Here is a 21257-nt window from a genome sequence, read left to right on the forward strand (position 1 = left end):
CTTGTGGTGTTTTAACGGGGAAGATGAAACCACCCGTTGCGGGCGTAAGGGCCCGGACAACGCTGCCGCTTTAGTAAAAATTCTGTCCAAATTGTTCAAGGGAGAGGAAGAGGAGTTCATCCGCATCAAGCCACGGGATGGATTCTCCATGTACAACCGTCCAAGCTAGGTGAGTTATATCTTCTTACTCCCATTCTCCCCGCATTCTTTGTCGTAGGTACTCACCTTGCCATTTTGCGGTAGGAACTACGAAAAAGCCATAAGGGAGGTCAGCAGCCCATCTCCACAACCAGAGGACCCTGACCGGGCCCTCGGTCCTAGACTCGAAGAAGATCCGGACATATTCGTGGAGCTGATAGACCGACAGCTCTATCAATTAAGCTATGATGATGCCATGGTGGCCATTATGGCCGACTATCCCGGACTGCTTCCTGCATCGCACGTAAGAAAAACCAAAAATCCCAACTACAAAAACTAGGATCCCCTTTTAGACACTTCACCTACCATATACATATGGTGTTTTACAGGGAAGGCATTTGGGACGCCATGCCGAACCCGCAGCAACTCGCCAACAAGAGGCACCGAGGCCGGGCAGGCCAAAAAGGAAGGCGGTCAGGATGAAGACACCGGCGCAGAGGTATGACAGAAACCCCGCTCCCTGCTTGTCGTCTTTCTTGAAATGTAATGACGTCCATGTTTCTTTAACAGAAAAAACGCTCGCCGGAATATGTCCGGTGAGGCTGCCGATCACGCTTCCACCAGTCGGGCTCCAGGACCGGACATAGAGGCGAAATCCGGCATGGGGCGGACATCGGATACTCCCCCTACAGAGGATGCGGATAGGCTATCCGCTACAAATTCATAAGTGGAGAGCGCCATGAATCATAGGCGTCGCCGAGCCATACTCCGCGACGCTTGCTTCTCACCAGAGGCATTTGATGCCTTCAATTCTGGAGAGGCATACCTCCGTGCTGCTCAAAATGGTCTAGCCAGAGCCACGGACCAGTATGTAAAGGATGTACGGGTAAGCAAATCTGACGATTATATGTATCAGTAGCCCCTGAGACTTGAAACAGTTAGCAGAACTGATTTAAGGATCATCTTATTGTGCAGGTTCTTACAGAGAAGAATATTCGACTGTCGCAGGAGCTGGAGGAATGCAAGACCCAACTTCAGGCCGCTGTTGCCGCATTGAAGGAACCTAAAAAGTCCCCAGCTGGTAACATTTCATTCAAAGAATGATAGGTACCATATAGCGTGCGGCATGGCTGCAGATCTAACAATAGATGTTGCAGATGAATCCGGAGAGAATCCGGAGGACCAGCATGCCGTACGACACCTAAAGGCTGGCGAACGCGTGCTGACTGAGGTCAGGCGGGAGAAAAACAATCTCCAAGACGCCAATACCAAGCTGAGTGTGGAACTGAATGATGTTCGAGCCCAGCTTGCGGACTCCGAGAAGGAGAATAAGCGGCTTCGACGCGGCATATTCAGTAAGTCCTTGAATGAACCCTTAATAAAGGGAACGGTGGAGAAGCCGGCTAACAGAGTTATGTCTACAAGTATGCTGACAGGTCGTCCCGCGGAGGAGGTGCCCGGGTCTGCGGGTGATCTTCTATCCGAGCTCTCACAATTGTACGAACAAGTTCGGCAGGTGATGCAAGGTATTGCCCAGGCCTTGTGGCCATCAGTCTCCCTGCCAGAAGGCATTGGAGAGCTTGCGGAGAAGCTCAAGGGAGCATGGCAGCGCTTCCGATTATGGAAGAAATCAGCCTGCCGTCAAGGTGCCAGGGAAGCCTGGGCTATGGTGAAGAAGCGGTATACCAAGGCTGACCCAAACCACATGGCCGAGGTTGGACCTGTGGGGCCCGATGGGAAAGAGATCCCCGTTAGCTTAGTCTATGGGCAAGTAGAATTAGCTGCAAAGTATTCCCAACAGGATTGTAGGCTGGACCGCCTGTTGGATGGTATAGAAGAGGAATTTAGTCAGTCTACATGACTATGTAATTAAAGTGACATGTATGATGCCTTCTAGCCGGATTGTAAATCATTTGTCATGGTGGACCTTTTCGCTTCAACCTCGGGACCCGATAGTCCGGAGTGTGTCCGAATACCCGCTCAGTTATATAAGAACCGGGGTATGCGTGGAGACCAGGCGTAGGGGTCATTGGTTCTTGAACAGACAAGTGCCCAACTAGTTATGTTATATTACATGGGTAGTAAGAAACATCTTACAGGGAGAATAGTTCCGTTAAGGGTTCCTTTCCCTGGGTATGCATGCCCTAAAGTGCATGTCCGTACTGCGAGAGGAAACACAGGCAAAAACATCTAGGGGCACATATGGAAAATAAATAAAAAATCATCTTTTGTTCGCCGACCGAATATTCCCTTAAGAACGCTAGCTTTCGGCTTCACCCAGTCTGAGGTACACATCCGGCTGACTCGGCAGTAACAATCGCAGAGGTGCTCCCCTTATGCCCTAGCCGAATTAACGGGAACGTAGGGCATAAATACAAGAGCCAGGCAACCCAGCTTGGCCAAAACTTAAGTCATATCGATGCATATAGTGGCGAAGAAAAGGTACATGCGCAAGAATAACACATGTGCGGGGCATGAAGCCTAGATAGATAATTAAGCTTCTGTGTAATAAGCCCCCAGGTATAATGAGCGCGGTTAGCGCATCTATAATGTGCAAGCGAGGCACAAGTTGGCCCTTGAAGGCCTAGTGAAAGAATAAAAGAAAGAAAGAGAAAAAAGACAGATAATGTATATGCAAAAAATGGATAGAGGAAGGAGATGAACATAGAGTCCGGCGCTAGGCGTAGAACCTTTAGAGCCTGTCTGCGTTCCATGGGTTCGGCTCAAGTCAATTATTCGATGCATCCCGTAGACGGTACGCACCACCGGTCAGAACTTGGTCAATAATGAAGGGACCTTCCCATTTGGGCTCGATCTTGGACTTTTTATTCTCCGGCAGGCGTAGAACTAACTCACCAACGTTATAAGTTTTGGCCCGTACTTCTCTGCTTTGGTATCTGCGAGCCTGTTGCTGATAAAATGCGAAACGGGATTTTGCCAGGTCGCGCTCCTCCTTCAGGGTGTCCAGACTATCTTGCCAATCGAGCTCGGCTTCTCTTTCTTCGTACATGCGCACTCGAGCTGAGTCATGAATTATGTGACAGGGCAGAACTGCCTCTGCGCCGTACACCATAAAGAAGGGTGTATATCCGGTAGTGCGATTCGGCGTGGTCCACAGCCCCCCAGAGTACAGAGTCGAGCTCCTCTACCCAGTGTGTGTTAGACTCCTTTAAGGACCGCACTAATCTGGGTTTAATGCCGCTCATGATAAGATCATTTGCTCGCTCAACTTGGCCGTTGGTTTGTGGGTGATAGACGGAAGCATAATCGAGCTTGATGCCCATGTTGCTACAATAGAGTTTTACCTCGTCGGTCATGAAGTTCGTGCCGTTGTCAGTGATGATGCTGTGGGGGACGCCATAACGGTGTACAACCTCGGATATGAAGTCTATCACCGGTCCCGATTCAGCTGTTTTAACAGGTTTGGCTTCTATCCATTTGGTGAATTTATCCACCATGACCAGTAAGTATTTTTCCTTATGGGTTCCCCCTTTAAGGGGTCCAACCATGTCAAGCCCCCAGACCACGAAAGGCCGGGTAATGGGGATTGTTTGGAGGGCGGTGGGTGGCATATGGCTTTGGTTTGCAAAAAGCTGGCAACCGGCGCAGAGTTGGACCAAGTCCTGTGCGTCTGCCCGGGTCGTCGGCCAATAAAAACCAGTACGGAAGGCCTTGCTTACAAGGGCCCGGGCTGCGGCGTGGTGGCCGTTGTCGGTGTTCTGGGAACGGGGGTCCCCAGACTTGCCTGCCTGCGGCCTGCGGCGTGGTTCAAAGGGGGGCCCAACACGGCCCATCTTCATCAACACAGACCCAAGACCCTCGCGAGGGGCCAAGCCTCGCGGGGCGGACAACACGTAGCTTCCTCAGGCACGGCCTCATCAGGCTGGCTCGCGAGGAGGCGGAGAGATCAAGGCAGGGTACCTCACGAGGTGCCCGTGACGCAAGCCATGACGACCAAAGGCGCCAGGCGGGTGCCAGCCCGCACAGTGTCCTCCTTTCCTCTTTGGTGCAAAGGGAGCAAGCGCAGCCGCAGAGTACCGAGGCATCAGGCAAAGTTTGCCATTTCGGTGCAACAAGACCAAGACCAGGAGGACTGCAAGACGGAGGTCATTGTGGAGCCCAAGACGGCGTCACCACCAGAGCTTTGTGCAGGCGAAGACTACTTTTGTCATGATAGCTAGTACTAGTTGTCCCCCTTAAAATTAGCCCGCCATTGTTGGCTCCCTTCCCGCTCGATATTTGGGAAGAGGACCATGGCCTCTATAAATAGGACCAGCCACCCACGGGGCAAAGGGAGAGAGAAAGAGGGAGAGTTTTAGGGGGGTCGAGATAAACAATCGAGGAGAGAGAGAGAGAGAGAAGGGTGACTGAACTCCTCCTAGCAGTTCATCGCCCAGCCAAGAACAGACCCTCGCGAGGCTGTTCTTCCTTGTATTGTTCCTCATCATCAGCCCAAGAGGCAATCCACCACACCACACACACTGGAGTAGGGTATTACACTACAACGGTGGTCCAAACCAGTATAAACCCTCTATCTCTTGTGTTGTTCTTTCCATAGCTTGGATCTTAGCGAGGCGGAGGGGTGCAGGTAGGTAGGAGGTGAAATCTCCGCGAGCATCCCAGTGTTCGAACCTCAAGGGTCTGCCGGAACCCGAAATCCGACATTTGGCGCGCCAGGTAGGGGTGCGCCGGAATTCGTCTTCCACCACCCCGTTCTCCTCCGACCATCGCGCCCATGTCTGACGCTCGTCGGGCCCGCGCCGAGCGCCGGGCCGCTCTTGCTTCTCGCGTCGCCCAGATGGCTCCTGTCGGCGGGCATCCTCGCTGTTCCTCGTCACCTGCCGTCAACGCCGCCACTGGCCCGGCGGGAGACGAGCAGCTAGCATCGTCTCAGCATCCGTCCGTGCGGCAAGACGACCGCACCACAACTCCCTCGCTCACCCCAGTTGGTTCTTCATCCCGCGCGCTCCGCGCACCCATGGAGGCTCGAGCTGCGCTCATCGCGGAAAACGAGCTCCTGCGCACCGTCCCGTCGACGACGTCTACGAAGAATGGCTCGACCGCATCGCCGAGCTCGTCCGCGCCGCAGGGGGCTCTCTTGCGCCGCCCGTTCCGCTGCACCGCATCCCGCCCCGCACGGGCGACGAAGCTCCGGCGGCGCCCCGGCCGCCTCCTCCTCAAGAAGGGGCCATGGCTCCAAGGCGTGTGGCCCTTGGGCGGAACCCGCTCCGTCAGGTGCCAGCGCAGCAAGAGCAGAGCTGCCAGGAAATCCCTCGCCTGCAAGAAGCTGCCTGGGCGCTCCCTGCTCCAGCACGTCGCGACCATGCTCCTGCTCCCGCACGTCAAGACCCAGCTGCAGTGCGTGGGGACATGCAAGACCAAGCTCTCGGTCACCCAAGGCCTCCCGTAGCCATAGCAGGCCGCCGTGCCTTCACCACCGAGCTACGCAGCGTCGCGTGGCCCGGCAAGTTCAAGCCAGACCTGCCTCCTCGTTATGACGGCACGGCTTTCCCTGCGGAGTTCCTCCAGCTCTATGAGCTGGGCATCGAAGCTTCCAATGGAGACGAGAAGGTCATGGCAAACTGGTTTCCCATGGCGCTCAAGGATGGGGCCCGCACCTGGCTCCTGAACCTAGCTCCAGGCACGATCTCCTCCTGGGACGAGATGCGCACCCGCTTCATCGCCAACTTCCAAGGTACTCGCGACCGGCCACCCATCGTGAGCGACATGCGCCGCATCAAGCAACAACCCGGGGAGACCCTGCAGAAGTACATCCAGCGCTTCAACAACGCACGCCTCAAGATTCCCAAGGTGACTGAGGAGGCCATCATCTCAGCCTTCTCCGACGGCGTGCATGATGTCAAGATGAAGGAGGAGCTGGCGATGCATGAAGACCTGTGCACTTCCTTGGAGCTATTCAACTTGGCAACCAAGTGCGCCAGGGCTGAGGAAGTGCGTCTCTCCCTCCTCGAGCTGTCTGCCGCAGACCTAGAAGAGAAGAAGCCCAAGGCCAAGGATGTGAAGCGCAAGGGGGCTGTCGTGCTCGCGGCAGAACCAGACACCAAGCGGGGCAGAGATCAGCCCGAACCTTCCAAGGGCAGCCGGTACTGTGTGTACCACGACCTCCACACCCACAACACCAACAAATGTCAAGAGCTCCGAGCCGTGCGAGAAGGAAGGATCGGCCGTCGCCCCGACCGCGGTGACCGGGGCTACGGTCGAGGAGGAGGAAGGAACCCAGGATGCTGGGAAGACCGTGGCCCGCGCCAAGGGTGGCGCGATCAACCTCGCAAGGATCGCTGGCAAGACCCGCCTCACAAGGGAGACTGGAGGGATCAGCCTCACGAGGATCGCCCGCAAGGCAACGCAGGCCTCCCTCCGCTGCCGCCGCAGCCAAGGAGAAACAAGGACCGCCACCAGGACGAGGGGGCTGGGGGCTTCCAGGAGCCGCGCGCGATCGCCTACATCCTGGGCGGGGCTCAGGCCCCAGCATCTCAACGCATCTTCAAGCAGTTCGCCCACGAAGTGAATGCAGTCCTCCCCAGGCTCGAAGCCACGCGCCCTCTCAGGTGGTTGGCGTGCGCCATCACATTCAGCTCAAGTATGCGACTACAGCCGGAGTCCTCCCGATGCTTTGTTCCCCAATCATCAGCAACGTGGTGGTCACCATGACCCTCATCGATGGTGGGGCAAGGCTCAACGTCCTATCCGTGGAAACATTCAACAATCTCCAAGTGCTCTACAGCCAGCTTCAGCCAACCAAGCCCTTCTCCGAAATCACCGACGGCTCCACGGTCCCGATTGGGCAGGTCTGCCTCCCTGTCACCTTCGGGGCACGCGACAACTACCGCATCGAGATCATCGACTTCGACGTCGCTCACATTTGCCTGCCGTACAACGCCATCCTTGGGTACCCGGCGTTTGCCAAGTTCATGGCCGTAACTCACCACGGCTACAACATCCTCAAGATGCCAGGAAGTGGCGGAGTCATCACAGTGCCCTGTGAAGAGAAGGACGCGGTGTGTTCCCTGGAACGTGCCTTTCAGGCCGCGTCACTGGAAGACCCGGATCGCGGAAGCAGGAGGCTTCCCGAGACCACCCCCAAGAAGAGGAAGACATCGTCCGGCCCGGCCCCTCAGGAGGCAGGCCCCTCTGGGCCCATGCCTGCCCAGGGGGAACCTCCTTCCATCGCATAGGAAAGCGTGCCCGGCACCCTCCTCAGGCAGGGCTCGGGGGCTCCCCCTGGAGGGCCATCGACCTGGCTAGGGTCACGAGGGAGGCGCTTGGGCACCACATGGAGGCGTGTTTCGAAGCACGTTTCCCTCAAGAAGGAGTAAGGCAAGGAGAGCCAGACCCTCAGGAGTTCGTCAGCAAGGCTATTCAGGAGCTACAGGAGTCAAGAGTCATGAAAGGCGGCCGCCACCTACCAGAAGTGGCTCCCCATCCAGGCGAGGATGGTGGGCTGCGCGTCTGCATCAACATACCAGGGCTCAACCGAGTCGCCTCTCTGGAGCGCCTCTGGCCCTCGCGAGTGGGGCGCTGTGGAGGTCCACCCCACAGCTACGTTCGCATGCCTTATGGCCTGCCGAACGCGGCTGCCACGTACCAACGCCTCATTAGGGGCATCATGGAGGCACAAGAGGCCAGGCGTTCCGCAGCCCTGGCAGAGATGGAGATGGTCCGCGAGGAGCCACCAGCGCCTCTGGAGCCTCCCGAGGTCCCTGGGCCTGGGGGCTCGTGAGGATCGGCTTCTGCAGCCCACCGAGTCAGCTACACCAACAACCCTTTGTCCTCAACGTCATCAGGTGACATCTTTCAAGTTTCACTTCCAGCTGGGAGCACCCCCCAGGGCTGCATTATTCCCAGGCCGCGTGGGTCCGTCCCTGTGGCATGTATCCCTTTTATTTCATGTTGTTAGCTTACCTTGTTGGGGGCGCCCCTCGGGCTGCATGATCCCCAAGTCGCTCGGGCCAGACCCAGTGATGTCCGCCTTCCCAGCATCTATTTGGATGAATCCACTCCTTCGCGGCTAATGTGTTTGACCTAACTGCCCACTCAACTGACGCCAACTGACGGAACTGCTCTCAAACGGCACGACGCTTGCGCATGGGTCCGTCCCTGCAACGCCGACAAACCTGGATGGCTGAGCTCTGACCGCGGCAGCCCCGCATGGCGCCACCTCGTCAAGCCTTCAGTGCCTCGTTACCCCTCGGAAGCAACCAACGGCTGACTGTCAATTGTCATGGCAACCCCTCATTTTTTCTATGATGGGTCTACAGGATATCCTGAAGGAGCTGCATCAGGCGAGGCCCTTGCGGTGTCTCCTTCACTCTCATCCGCACGAACCGCTTGCATGTTAAAGGGGGGAGTGCTGAGCATCGTGACTCAGGTCTCCTACTGGCTCTCTAGCCCTCACCCTCTGGCCTTGTCCATGGCATCGCGACCTGGCATACCAGCGATGGCTGAGACTCGCTCGAGGGGCGGGACCCAAGGACGTAGAGTAGAAAGGGGAGCAAAGGCGAGAGGGGAGGGACACGCGAGGACCTCGCCGATCAACCTCACGCCTGCCGATGCATGGACCAGGCGACACACCAGAGAGCGGCCCCTGATTCTCAAGATAAGTCACCACCCGGAAGCACCAGCTACCGTGGCACCACCCCCGCACCTAATGCAATCCCGTGTTAGCGACGCCGCTCTCCTTTCTCACCGAACGACGGCTACCTGAGCGCCAAAGGGGACCTCCTGAGCATCACGACTCAGGGGCTCTTACTGGACTCTGGGTCGCTCACCTCCTAGCCTTGACCACGGCATCGCGACCTGGCATACCAGCGACGGCTCAAGCCGCCTTGGGACTGGGACCTGTCGGCGCAGAGCACCAAGCCCTCGTGAGGTTTGAAAGGGAGGACTGAGCTAAGATGGAATGAGCAACTCGCACAATTCTACGACAAGGGTTATATTAACAAAACAGGATCACATGCACCTTACAAGCCCCCACGGGACGCGTCTTTGATTCCTCGCAGGGAACAGATCCTAAAGGGATACTAACTACGCGCGCCCCTGCAAAAGACGCCATCATCAACAGTGGGCCGTCAAGCACCGGCGCCAACCCCATCCAGATCAGAGTCAGCGGCGGCCTGACGAGCCCGCCCTGCTCCAGGAGCGGCGCCGGCTCGGGGCTCGTAGCTGTCGTCGCTCATCTCCGGAGTCGCGAAGAGCTCGCTGGAGTCGCTGGAACCTCCGACGCCTCCGCCGCCCGAGGAGCCGCCAAGGGAGCGGTCGGCGGGCCCAGTCCTCGCCGCAGCAGGGTCCCAGCCACCTCTCCCGGGGCAGCACTCCAGCCGGCGCCCGTTCACATCGAAGACCTTGAAGAACACCACCGAAGCACTGTCGTAATCCAAGTGGATCGCGAAGGCTCCCCTTGTCCTGCAAACCCGGGCGATTTCGCTCCAGCCTCGAGTCATGAAGACCTCGCCCGGGGCAACGACCGCGACCTCTGCCTCGGTCGCGAGGGTGCTGCAGCCGGCGTGCTGCAGCCAAAGCTCCAGGGGCTCTCCCTGCGGGACGATGGAGGCGAAGAAGGGAGGAAGGCGAATCCAAGACTAAGGAGGCATGGCGACGTGGAGCACGAGCTCTCGGGAGGAGCCCTTGGTGTGGACCCTAGGAGGGATGACCCACACCTTCGTGACCCGTCAGCGCCGATGGCTGCGCCGCCCGTGGCGATCAGCATCAGCTCCTTTAGGGCCCTCGATGTGGGCGTACAAGGGAAGCGAGAACCCCAGCGGTGCCCGCTCGCACCGAGGCCTCGACACCACCTGATGGGCCCCCTCGTCCGGGCCATGGAGGACGAGTTGTTTCTTCGGTGGGAGCGGGTCTGGTTCCTCTCGAGGAGCCTTTCCCTTCTCTGTCGTCAAGAACCGGCAGATCGGAGCCATCGTAGCAAGACAGAGAAAGGACCGGGAAGAAGGATAAGCAAGGAGGGATGAACTGGAAGGGCGTGCACCATTCCGTACTTATGGCTGGCGAAGGCCAACCACCGACCTCCATGATCGCAGGTAATCATGACCCACTTTGCATGTAGGGACATGACCAATCCATGAAGTTGCTGAGGCGCCATGGGGAAGTGGAGACGCCCACGTCCAATCAACCGCCACGCGGCACCCAAGGCTGCAGGCTGTTAGGGCCCGCGGCGCTTCGCTCTTGCCCTTCCGCCTCCCTGCACGGCCAAGTCCGGGTGCGCCTTGGGCCCAGGGGCTACTGTCGGCGTTCTAGGAACGGGGGTCCCCAGACTTGCCTGCCTGCGGCCTGTGGCGTGGCTCAAAGGGGGGCCTAGCACGGCCCATCTTCATCAACACAGACCCAAGACCCTTGCAAGGGGCCAAGTCTCGCGGGGCGAACGACACGTAGCTTCCTTAGGCATGGCCTCATCAGGCTGGCTCGCGAGGAGGCGGAGAGATCAAGGCAGGGTACCTCACGAGGTGCCCGTGATGCAAGCCATGACGACCAAAGGCGCCAGGCGGGTGCCAGCCCGCGCAGTGTCCTCCTTTCCTCTTTGGTGCAAAGGGAGCAAGCGCAGCCGCGGAGTACCGAGGCATCAGGCAAAGGTTGCCATTTTGATGCAACAAGACCAAGACCAGGAGGACTACAAGACAGAGGTCATTGTGGAGCCCAAGACGGCGTCACCACCAGAGCTTTGTGCAGGCGAAGACTACTTTTGTCAAGATAGCTAGTACTAGTTGTCCCCCTTCAAATTAGCCCGCCATTGTTGGCTCCCTTCCCGCTCGATATTTGGGAACAGGACCAGGGCCTCTATAAATAGGACCATCCACCCACGGGGCAAAGGGAGAGAGAAAGAGGGAGAGTTTTAGGGGGATCGAGATAAACAATCAAGGAGAGAGAGAGAGAGAGAAGGGTGACTGAACTCCTCCCAGCAGTTCATCGCCCCAGCCAAGAACAGACCCTCGCGAGGCTGTTCTTCCTTGTATTGTTCCTCATCATCAGCCCAAGAGGCAATCCACCACACCACACACACTGGAGTAGGGTATTACACCACAACGGTGGCCCGAACTAGTATAAACCCTGTGTCTCTCGTGTTGTTCTTTCCATAGCTTAGATCTTAGCGAGGCGGAGGGGTGCAGGTAGGTAGGAGGCGAAATCTCCGCGTGCACCCCAGTGTTTGAACCTCAAGGGTCTGCTGGAACCCGAAATCCGACAGCCACCGTGTCCGGCGTGAATTTCTGCCAAAAGCTTCCACCCTTCCTCTTCGGAGATGCACCTTTAAAGGACTCCGGTAGTGCTTTTCTTATACAACTCTCCCTCATGGACGATGTAGGCTTTAGATCGCCGCACTATGCAGCATGCCTCATTTTGGTCATCGAGAAGTTCCTGCCTAGTTAGGTAGGCCAGGAATGGTTCTGTCCATGGGGCGATGACCGCCATTATTACATGGGCTGAAGGTGTTATTTCGGTGGCAGAGCCTCCGATTATGTCAGAGTGTTCGGTATCGGGAATTTTGGCCGGGTCCAGACTATTGTTACCGGTGTCCCCTTCCCATACCACCAATGGCTTAAACAACCTCTCCAAAAAGATGTTGGGGGGACCATGTCGCATTTTGCGCCGATGCGGGCAAGGATATCCGCCGCCTGATTGTTTTCCTGAGCCACATGGTGAAATTCGAGCCCCTCGAACTGAGCTGACATCTTTAGGACGGCGTTTCGATAGGCCGCCATCTTCGGATCCTTGGCATCGAAGTCTCCATTTATTTGGCATATTGCGAGGTTCGAATCCCCACGCACCTCCAGGCGTTGAATGCCCATGGAGACTGACATCCGAAGACCATACAACAGGGCTTCGTATTCGGCTGCGTTGTTGGAGTCTGTAGACAGTATCTATAGTACATACTGAACGGTATCTCCGGTTGGGGACGTCAGGACGACGCCAGCCCCAGACCGGCCAGCATTTTGGAGTCGTTGAAGTGCATGATCCAATTGGAGTATGCGCCGTACTCTTTAGGGAGTTCGGCTTCCGTCCATTCGGCGACAAAGTCGGCCAATACTTGCAATTTAAAGGCTCACCGAGGTTTGTATGTTATGTCGAACGGGAGGAGCTCAATGGCCCATTTGGCAATCCAGCCCGTGGCATCGCAGTTGTTTATAATATCATTAAGTGGCACTTCCAAGGCTACTGTAATCGAACACTCTTGAAAGTAGTGTCGCAGCTTCCGGGATGCCATGAATACCGCATAGGCTATCTTTTGATAATGTGGGTACCGTGATTTGCATGGAGTGAGGACAGTGGATACATAATATACCGGCTTTTGAAGAGGGAATTTATGTCCGTCCGCTTCTTGTTCGACGATGAGCACCGCGCTTACAACCTGATGAGTTGCCGCAATGTATAACAGCATTGGTTTGCCAATGTTTGGCGCGGCCAGGATTGGGTTGGTTGCCAATATGGCTTTTATTTCTTCCAATCTGGCTGTGGCGGCATCCGTCCACTCGAAGTGTTCGGTGCGTCGAAGGAGGCGATAAAGAGGTAATGCCTTTTCTCCTAAGAGGGAGATAAAGCGGCTTAGAGCCGCCACACATCCAATTAATTTCTAGATTTGTTTGAGGTCTGTTGGGGTAGCCAACTATGACAAAGCTCGAATTTTGGCCGGATTAGCTTCAATTCCTCTACTGGAGACAATGAAGCCCAGGAGCTTTCCGGCTGGTATGCCGAAAATGCATTTTTCCGGATTGAGCTTGATGTCATATGTTCGGAGGTTGTCGAATGTGAGCCTCAAGTCGTCTATTAGAGAGTTGACATGTTTGGTTTTGACGACCACATCATCTACGTAGGCATCTACTGTTTTGCCGATCTGTTCCTCCAGACATGTCTGAATCATGCGCTGATACGTTGCGCCGGCGTTTTTGAGCCCAAAACGCATTGTGTTGAAACAGAATGGGCCGTATGGTGTGATAAATTCCGTTGCGGCTTGGTCGGACTCCGCCATCTTGGTTTGGTGGTAGCCGGAGTATGCGTCGAGGAAACACAATGACTTGTGTCCTGCGGTAGCATCGATAATTTGATCAATGCGGGGAAGGGGGAAGGGATCCTTTGGGCAAGCCTTGTTGAGGTCCTTGAAATCGACACATATGTGCCAGGATTTGTCCTTCTTTGGTACCATCACCAGGTTTGCTAGCCAGTCCAGGTGTTTTATTTCTCTAATGAATCCGGCCTCCAATAACTTGGCTAGTTCCTCTCCCATAGCCTGTCTCTTAGGTTCAGAGAAACGCCGAAGAGCCTGCTTGACCGGCTTGAATCCCTTTAGGATATTGAGGCTGTGCTCGGCCAGCCTGCGCCTGATTCCTGGCATGTCTCAGGGGTGCCAGGCGAATATGTCCCAATTCTCGCGCAGGAACTCTCGTAGTGCGGCGTCCACGGCGGGGTTTAACTGTGCCCCGATGGAGGCTGTTTTTATAGGGTCCGTTGGGTGGACTTGGAATTTGACTATTTCATCCACTGGTTTAAAAGAGGTGGACTTGGATCTCTTGTCAAGTATCACGTCGTCCCTGTCCACTGTGGAGCGTAGCGCAGTTAATTCCTCGGCCGAAAGGGCTTCGGATAATGCCTCGAGGGCCAATGCGGCTGTTTTGTTTTCGGCGCGGAGTGCTGTGTCCGGATCACGAACGAGAGTGATGATTCCGTTGGGCTCGGGCATTTTGAGCTTCATGTACCCATAATGGGGTATGGCTTGGAAGATCATGAATGCATCCCGTCCCAAAAGGGTGTGGTATCCACTACTGAACAGGGCCACTTGGAATGTAATTTCTTCGGACCTATAGTTCTCCGGCGTGCCGAATACCACATCTAGTGTGATTTTCCCAGCACAGCGTGCTTCCCAACTAGTGATGATTCCTCTGAAGGTTGTGCTGCTTTGCTCAATGCGGTTCCAGTCTATTTCCATTTTTTTGAAGAGTTTCTTCATAGATGAGGTTTAATCCACTGCCGCCGTCCATGAATACTTTGGTGAGTCGAAAGCCGTCCACAATTGGACTGAGGACCAGTGCAGCTGGTGCTCGGGCTGTTCGGAATTTAGGTTCGTCACTGGCAGAATTTAGGGGTTCCCGTACTATGCGTCTAAGGCGGATGGTAACAGGAGGCAGGGGACATGATGTTTTACCCAGGTTCGGGCCCTCTTGATGGAGGTAAAACCCTACGTCCTGCTTGATTTATTCTTGATAATATGAGTAGTACAAGAGTTGATCTACCACGAGATCGGAGAAGCTAAACCCTAGAAGCTAGCCTATGGTATGATTGTATGTTGTCCTATGGACTAAAACCCTCCGGTTTATATAGACACCGGAGGGGGCTAGGGTTACACAAGGTCGGTTACAAAGGAGGAGATATACATATTTGTATTGCCTAGCTTGCCTTCCACGCCAAGTAGAGTCCCATCCGGACACGGGACGAAGTCTTCAATCTTGTATCTTCATGGTCCAATAGTCCGGCCAAAGGATATAATCCGGATGTCCGGATACCCCCTAATCCAGGACTCCCTCAATTGTCTTGGGGCATAAAGTTTCTGAAAGAGGTATTGAAGTTGATAAAGCCAAGGTTGATGCTATTGAAAAGATGCCATGTCCCAAGGACATCAAAGGTATAAGAAGTTTCCTTGGTCACGCCGGATTTTATAGGAGGTTCATCAAGGACTTCTCGAAAATTTCTCGACCTCTGACTAATTTATTACAAAAAGATATACCATTTGTCTTTGATGATGATTGTGTAGAAGCATTTGAAATACTTAAGAAAGCATTAGTCTCTACACCTATTGTTCAGCCACCTGATTGGAATTTACCCTTTGAAATTATGTGTGATGCTAGCGATAATGTTGTAGGTGATGTTCTAGGGTAAAGAGTTGATAAGAAATTAAATGTTATTCATTATGCTAGTAAGACTCTAGACAATGCTCAAAGAAATTATGCTACTAATGAAAAGAACTTTTAGCAGTTGTATTTGCTTGTGATAAGTTCAGACCTTATATTGTTGATTCTAAAGTAACTATCCACATTGATCATGCTGCTATTAAATATCTTATGGAGAAGAAAGATGCTAAACCTAGACTTATTAGATGGGTTCTCTTGCTACAAGAATTTGATTTGCATATTGTTGATAGAAAAGGAGCTGAGAACCCCGTTGCAGACAACTTATCTAGGTTAGCGAATGTTCTTGATGACCCACTACCTATTGATGATAGCTTTTCTGATGAACAATTAAATGTCATAAGTACTTCTCGTAGTACCCCTTGGTATGCTGATTATGCTAATTACATAGTTGCTAAATTTATACCACCTAGCTTCACATACCAACAAAAGAAAAAAATCTTCTATGATTTGAGACATTACTTTTGGGATGACCCACATCTTTATAAGGAAGGAGTAGATGGTGTTATTAGACGTTGTGTACCTAAGCATGAACAGGAACAGATCCTACGCAAGTGCCACTCCAAAACTTATGGAGGACACCACGCGGGAGATAGAACTGCACATAAGGTATTGCAATCCGGTTTTTATTGGCCTACTCTCTTCAAGGATGCCCGTAAGTTTGTCCTTTCTTGTGATGAATGTCAAAGAATTGGTAATATTAGTTGACGTCAAGAAATGCCTATGAACTATTCACTTGTTATTGAACCGTTTGATGTATGGGGCTTTGATTATATGGGACCTTTTCCTGCCTCTAATGGATATACACATATTTTAGTTGCTGTTGATTAAATTACTAAGTGGGTAGAAGCTATTCCAACTAGTAGTGCTGATCATAACACTTCTATTAAAATGCTTAAAGAAGTTATTTTTCCGAGGTTTGGAGTCCCTAGATATTTAATGACCGATGGTGGTTCACATTTTATTCATGGTGCTTTCCGTAAAATGCTTGCTAAATATGACATCAATCATAGAATTGCGTCTCCGTATCATCCACAATCTAGTGGTCAAGTACAATTGAGTAATAGAGAACTCAAATTAATTTTGCAAAAGACTGTCAATAGGTCTAGAAAGAATTGGTCAAAGAAACTTGATGATGCATTATGGGCCTATAGAACTGCATATAAAAATCCTATGGGTATGTCTCCGTATAAAATGGTATATGCAAAAGCATGTCACTTACTTCTCGAACTATAACATAAGGCATATTGGGCTATTAAAGAGCTCAACTATGATTTCAAACTTGCTGGTGAAAAGAGGTTATTTGATATTAGCTCACTTGATGAATGGAGAACCCAAGCTTATGAAAATGCCAAGTTGTTTAAAGAAAAGGTTAAAAGATGGCATGACAAAAGGATACAAAAGCATGAGTTTAATGTAGGTGATTATGTATTGCTATACAACTCTCGTTTAAGATTTTTTGCAGGGAAACTTCTCTCTAAATGGGAAGGCCCCTATGTTACCGAGGAGGTCTATCGTTCCGGTGCCATAAAAATCAACAACTTCGAAGGCACAAATCCAAAGGTGGTAAACGGTCAAAGAATAAAACATTATATCTCAGGTAATCCCATAAATGCTGAAACCAATATTATTGAAACCGTAACCCCGGAGGAATACATAAGGGACACTTTCCAGAACGTTTCAGACTCCGAAAAGGAATAGGTATGTGGTACGGTAAGTAAACCGACTCCAAAACAATTTTTAAGGCAATATTTCTCCGTTTTGGAATATTTAGAAAAATAGAAAATTAAGTAGAAGTCCGGGAAGGACATGGGGGGCCTCACGAGGGCCTCACGAGGGTGGAGGGCGCGCCCTACCCCCCTAGGCGCGCCCCCTACCTCGTGAGCACCTCGTGTGCCTTCCAGACTCCGTTTTCTTGCACGATACGTATTTTGGTCGGTAAAAAATCATTATATATTCTCCCGAATGTTTTGACTCGCGTATCATGCAAAAATCCCTTGTCTTTGTTTTGAGCTGTCTTGCTGCAGACAGAGCAACATGTCATCCCAAGATTCGGAAGGAGAAAGCTATGTGGCTGATTACCTTGCAGATCCTAAGGTCTATGGGGATGTGGAGCATTGTGGTTGGACTAAGGAAGAAGAAGAAGACTATGAACCCAAGGGAAAGGTGGAGACGAGCTCAGATGAAGATGAAGTCCCACTACCTCAACCTGGGGACATGCATGTGGAGTTCAAAAAGTCAAGCCTCCCGGATAGGGTAAAGAAACCTAAGATCGAGTTTATCCCTTTTCGCCTCTTGCTGGAGAACAAGCAGGAACTATGCAAAAAGATATTGAGCTTGGAGCAGGAGATCGAGGACCTAAGGGACCAAAATTCTGTCCTCAAGCGCAAATTAAGGAAGAAGCCTACGTCATCAACAAAATCTCCACCGTCTCCTCCAACAAAGAAGAATTGAGTATGTGGATATGGGCACTCCACTTGGCAACTGCCAAGCTTGGGGGAGTGCCCCAGTATCGTATCACCATCCCTTTTATCTTTACCGTTTTTATTAGTTCGATCTTATTAGTAGTATTTTGATCTATTAGAATAAAGTTTGTGGCATGATCTAGTTGTGAGTTTTGCTTTATTATCCTTCTATGTAATCGAGTCTGTGAGCTATATAATAAAGATTAGTGTTGAGTCAAGGGCTTGATTGTTTTTCCATGATCCTAAGTGAATAAAAGAAAAGAGAAAGAAATAAAAAGAAACAAAGAGATCCTATGGATCTCATGGAGAGTAATGAGCTCACATAGAAAAAGTATGATGAATAAAAGTTGTTGAGAGTTGACAAGCATAGTTTTGGTCATCGTTGCAATTAATAGGAAGTAATAAAGAAAGAGAGGTCTTCACATATAGATATACTATCTTGGACATCTTTTATGATTGTGAGCACTAATTAAAATATGACATGCTAAAGAGTTGACATTGGACAAGGAAGACAATGTAATGGGTTATGTTTTCTTACATCTGAGATAAATTATATTGTCTTGGATCTTCCAACATGATGAGCTTGCCTTTCCCCCTCATGCTAGCCAAATTCATTGCACCAAGTAGAGATACTACTTGTGCTTTCAAATACCCTTAAACCAGTTTTGCCATGAGAGTTCACCATATCTACCTATGGATTGAATAAGATCCTTCAAGTAAGTTGTCATTGGTGCAAAGCAATAAAAATTTCTCTCTAGATATGTCTGATTGATTGGTGTGGGAGAAATAAGCTTTATACGTTCTTGTGATGTGGAAGTAATAAAAGAGACGGACTGCATAATAAAGGTTCATATCACAAGGGGCAATATAAAGTGACATTCTTTCGCATTAAGATTTTGTACATCCAACCATAAAAGTGCATGGCAACCTCTGTTTCCCTCTGTGAAGGGCCTATCTTTTATTATTATCTTCTACCTTATGCAAGAGTCATGGTGATCTTCACCCTTCCTTTTTACACTTTATTCTTTGGCAAGCACAGTATGTTGGAAAGATCCTAGTATATATGGCTAAGTGGATGTGAGTTTTCATGAACTATTACTGTTGACATTACCCTTGAGGTAAAACGTTGGGAGACAAAACTATAAGCCCCTATCTTTCTCTGTGTCCGATTAAAACTCCATACCCATAAGTATTGCGCGACTGTCAGCAATTGTGAAAGATTATATGATAGTTGAGTATGTGGACTTGCTGAAAAGCTCTTATACATTGACTCTTTCCTATGTTATGATAAATTGCAATTGCTTCAATGACTGAGATTATAGCTTGTTAGTTTTCAATGAAGTTTATGATTCATACTTGATATTGTGATTGAATTATTACCCTAGCATAAGATATCATATGACAAGAATTAAATAAGTTGTTGTTCTAAGAATGATCATGATGACCTCATGTCCGTATTTTATTTTTATCGACACCTTCATCTCTAAACATGTGGACATATTTTTCAATTTCGGCTTTTCGCTTGAGGACAAGCGATGTCTAAGCTTGGGGGAGTTGATACGTCCATTTTGCGTCATGCTTTTATATCGATATTTATTGCATTATGGGCTGTTATTTCACATTATGTCACCATACTTATGGCTATTCTCTCTTATTTTACAAGGTTTACATAAGGAGGGAGAATGTTGTCAGCTAGAATTCTGGGCTGGAAAAGGAGCAAATATTAGAGACCTATTTTGCACAACTCCAAAAGTCCTGAAACTCCACGGAATACCTTATAATAAATAATGAAAAATCCTCGCCAAAGATGAAGGCCAAGGGGCCCACACCCTTCTCATGAGGGTGGGGGCCCCCACCTAGGGCGCGCCCCCTACCTCGTGGGCCCCCTGGTGGCTCTCCGATGACCATCTTCTCAATATGAAGTCTTTCGTCAAGAAAAAAATAAGAAGCAACCTTTCGGGACGAAACTCGGCCGCCACGAGGTGGAACCTTGGCGGATCCAGTCTAGAGCTCCGGCAGAGCTGTTCTACCGAGGAAACTTCCCTCCCGGGGGGGGGGGGGATCATCGCCATCGTCATCACCAACGCTCCTCTCATCGGGAGAGGGCACTCCATCAACATCTTCATCAACACCATCTCATCTCAAAACCCTAGTTCATCTCTTCTATCCGATTCTTGTCTTCAAGTCCGGGATTGGTGCTAGTAGGTTGCTAGTAGTGTTAATTACTCCTTGTAGTTGATGCTAGTTGGTTTAATTGGTGGAAGATCATATGTTCAGATCCTTTATGCATATTAATAACCCTATGATTATGAACATGTTTATGCTTTGTGAGTAGTTACATTTGTTCCTGAGGACAAGGGAGAAGTCATGCTATTAGTAGTCATGTGAATTTAGTATTCGTTCGATATTTTGTTGAGATGTATGTTGTCTAGCCTCTAGTGGTGTCATGTGAATGTCGACTACATAACACTTCAACATTATTTGGTCCTAGAGGAAGGCATTGGGAAGTAATAAGTAGATCATGGGTTGCTAGAGTGACAGAAGCTTAAACCCTAGTTTATGCGTTGCTTCGTAAGGGGCTGATTTGGATCCATATGTTTCTTGCTATGGTTAGGTTTACCTTAATACTTTTGTTGTAGTTTCAGATGCTTGCAATAGAGGTTAATCATAAGTGGGATGCTTGTTCAAGTAAGAACAACACCCAAGCACCGGTCCACCCACATATCAAATTATCAAAGTACCGAACGCGAATCATATTAATGTGATGAAAACTAGCTTGATGATATTCACATCTGTCCTCGGGAGCGCTTTTCCTTATATAAGAGTTTTTTCAGGCTTGTCCTTTGCTACAAAAAGGATTAGGTCACCTAGCTGCATTTTATTTTCTTTTGTTATTTGTTGCTCATTACAAATTATCTCATCACAAAACTATCTGTTACCACTTATTTCAGTACTTGCATAGAATACCTTGCTGAAAACCATTTATCATTTCCTTCTGCTCCTCATTGGGTTCGACACTCTTACTTATCGAAAGGACTACGATAGATCCCCTATACTTGTGGTTCATCAACACATTATAGGCGGTTCCCAGGCAGAATGGTAAAGTTTATACTTCCCCACCACCAACAGGCATCAATCCATGGCTTGCCCGAGACAACGGGTGCCTCCAATTAACAACAATCCTGGGGGATTTTTGTTTGCAATTGTTTTGATTTGATTTGAGCATGGGACTGGGCATCCCGGTGACCAACCATTTTCTCGTGAGCGAGGAGTGGAGTCCACTCCTCTTGAGAATAACCCACCTAGCATGGAAGATATAGACAGCCCTAGTTGATACATGAGCTATTCAAGCATACAAAACATAATTTATATTTGAAGGTTTAGAGTTTGGCACATACAAATTTACTTGGAACGGCAGGTAGATACCGCATATAGGAAGGTATGGTGGACTCATATGGAACAACTTTGGGGTTTATGGAATTGGATGCACAAGCAGTATTCCCGCTTAGTACAAGTGAAGGCTAGAAAGAGACTGGGAAGCCACCAGCTAGAGAGCGACAACAGTGATGAACATGCATTAAAATTAATTAACACTGAATGCAAGCATGAGTAGGATATAAATCACCATGAACATAAATATCATGGAGGCTATGTTGATTTTGTTTCAACTACATGCGTGAACATGTGCCAAGTCAAGCCACTCGAATCAATCAAATGAGGATACCACCCTATC

This window comes from Triticum aestivum, chromosome 1A (assembly GCF_018294505.1).
Source record: "Triticum aestivum cultivar Chinese Spring chromosome 1A, IWGSC CS RefSeq v2.1, whole genome shotgun sequence".
NCBI lineage: Eukaryota > Viridiplantae > Streptophyta > Magnoliopsida > Poales > Poaceae > Triticum > Triticum aestivum.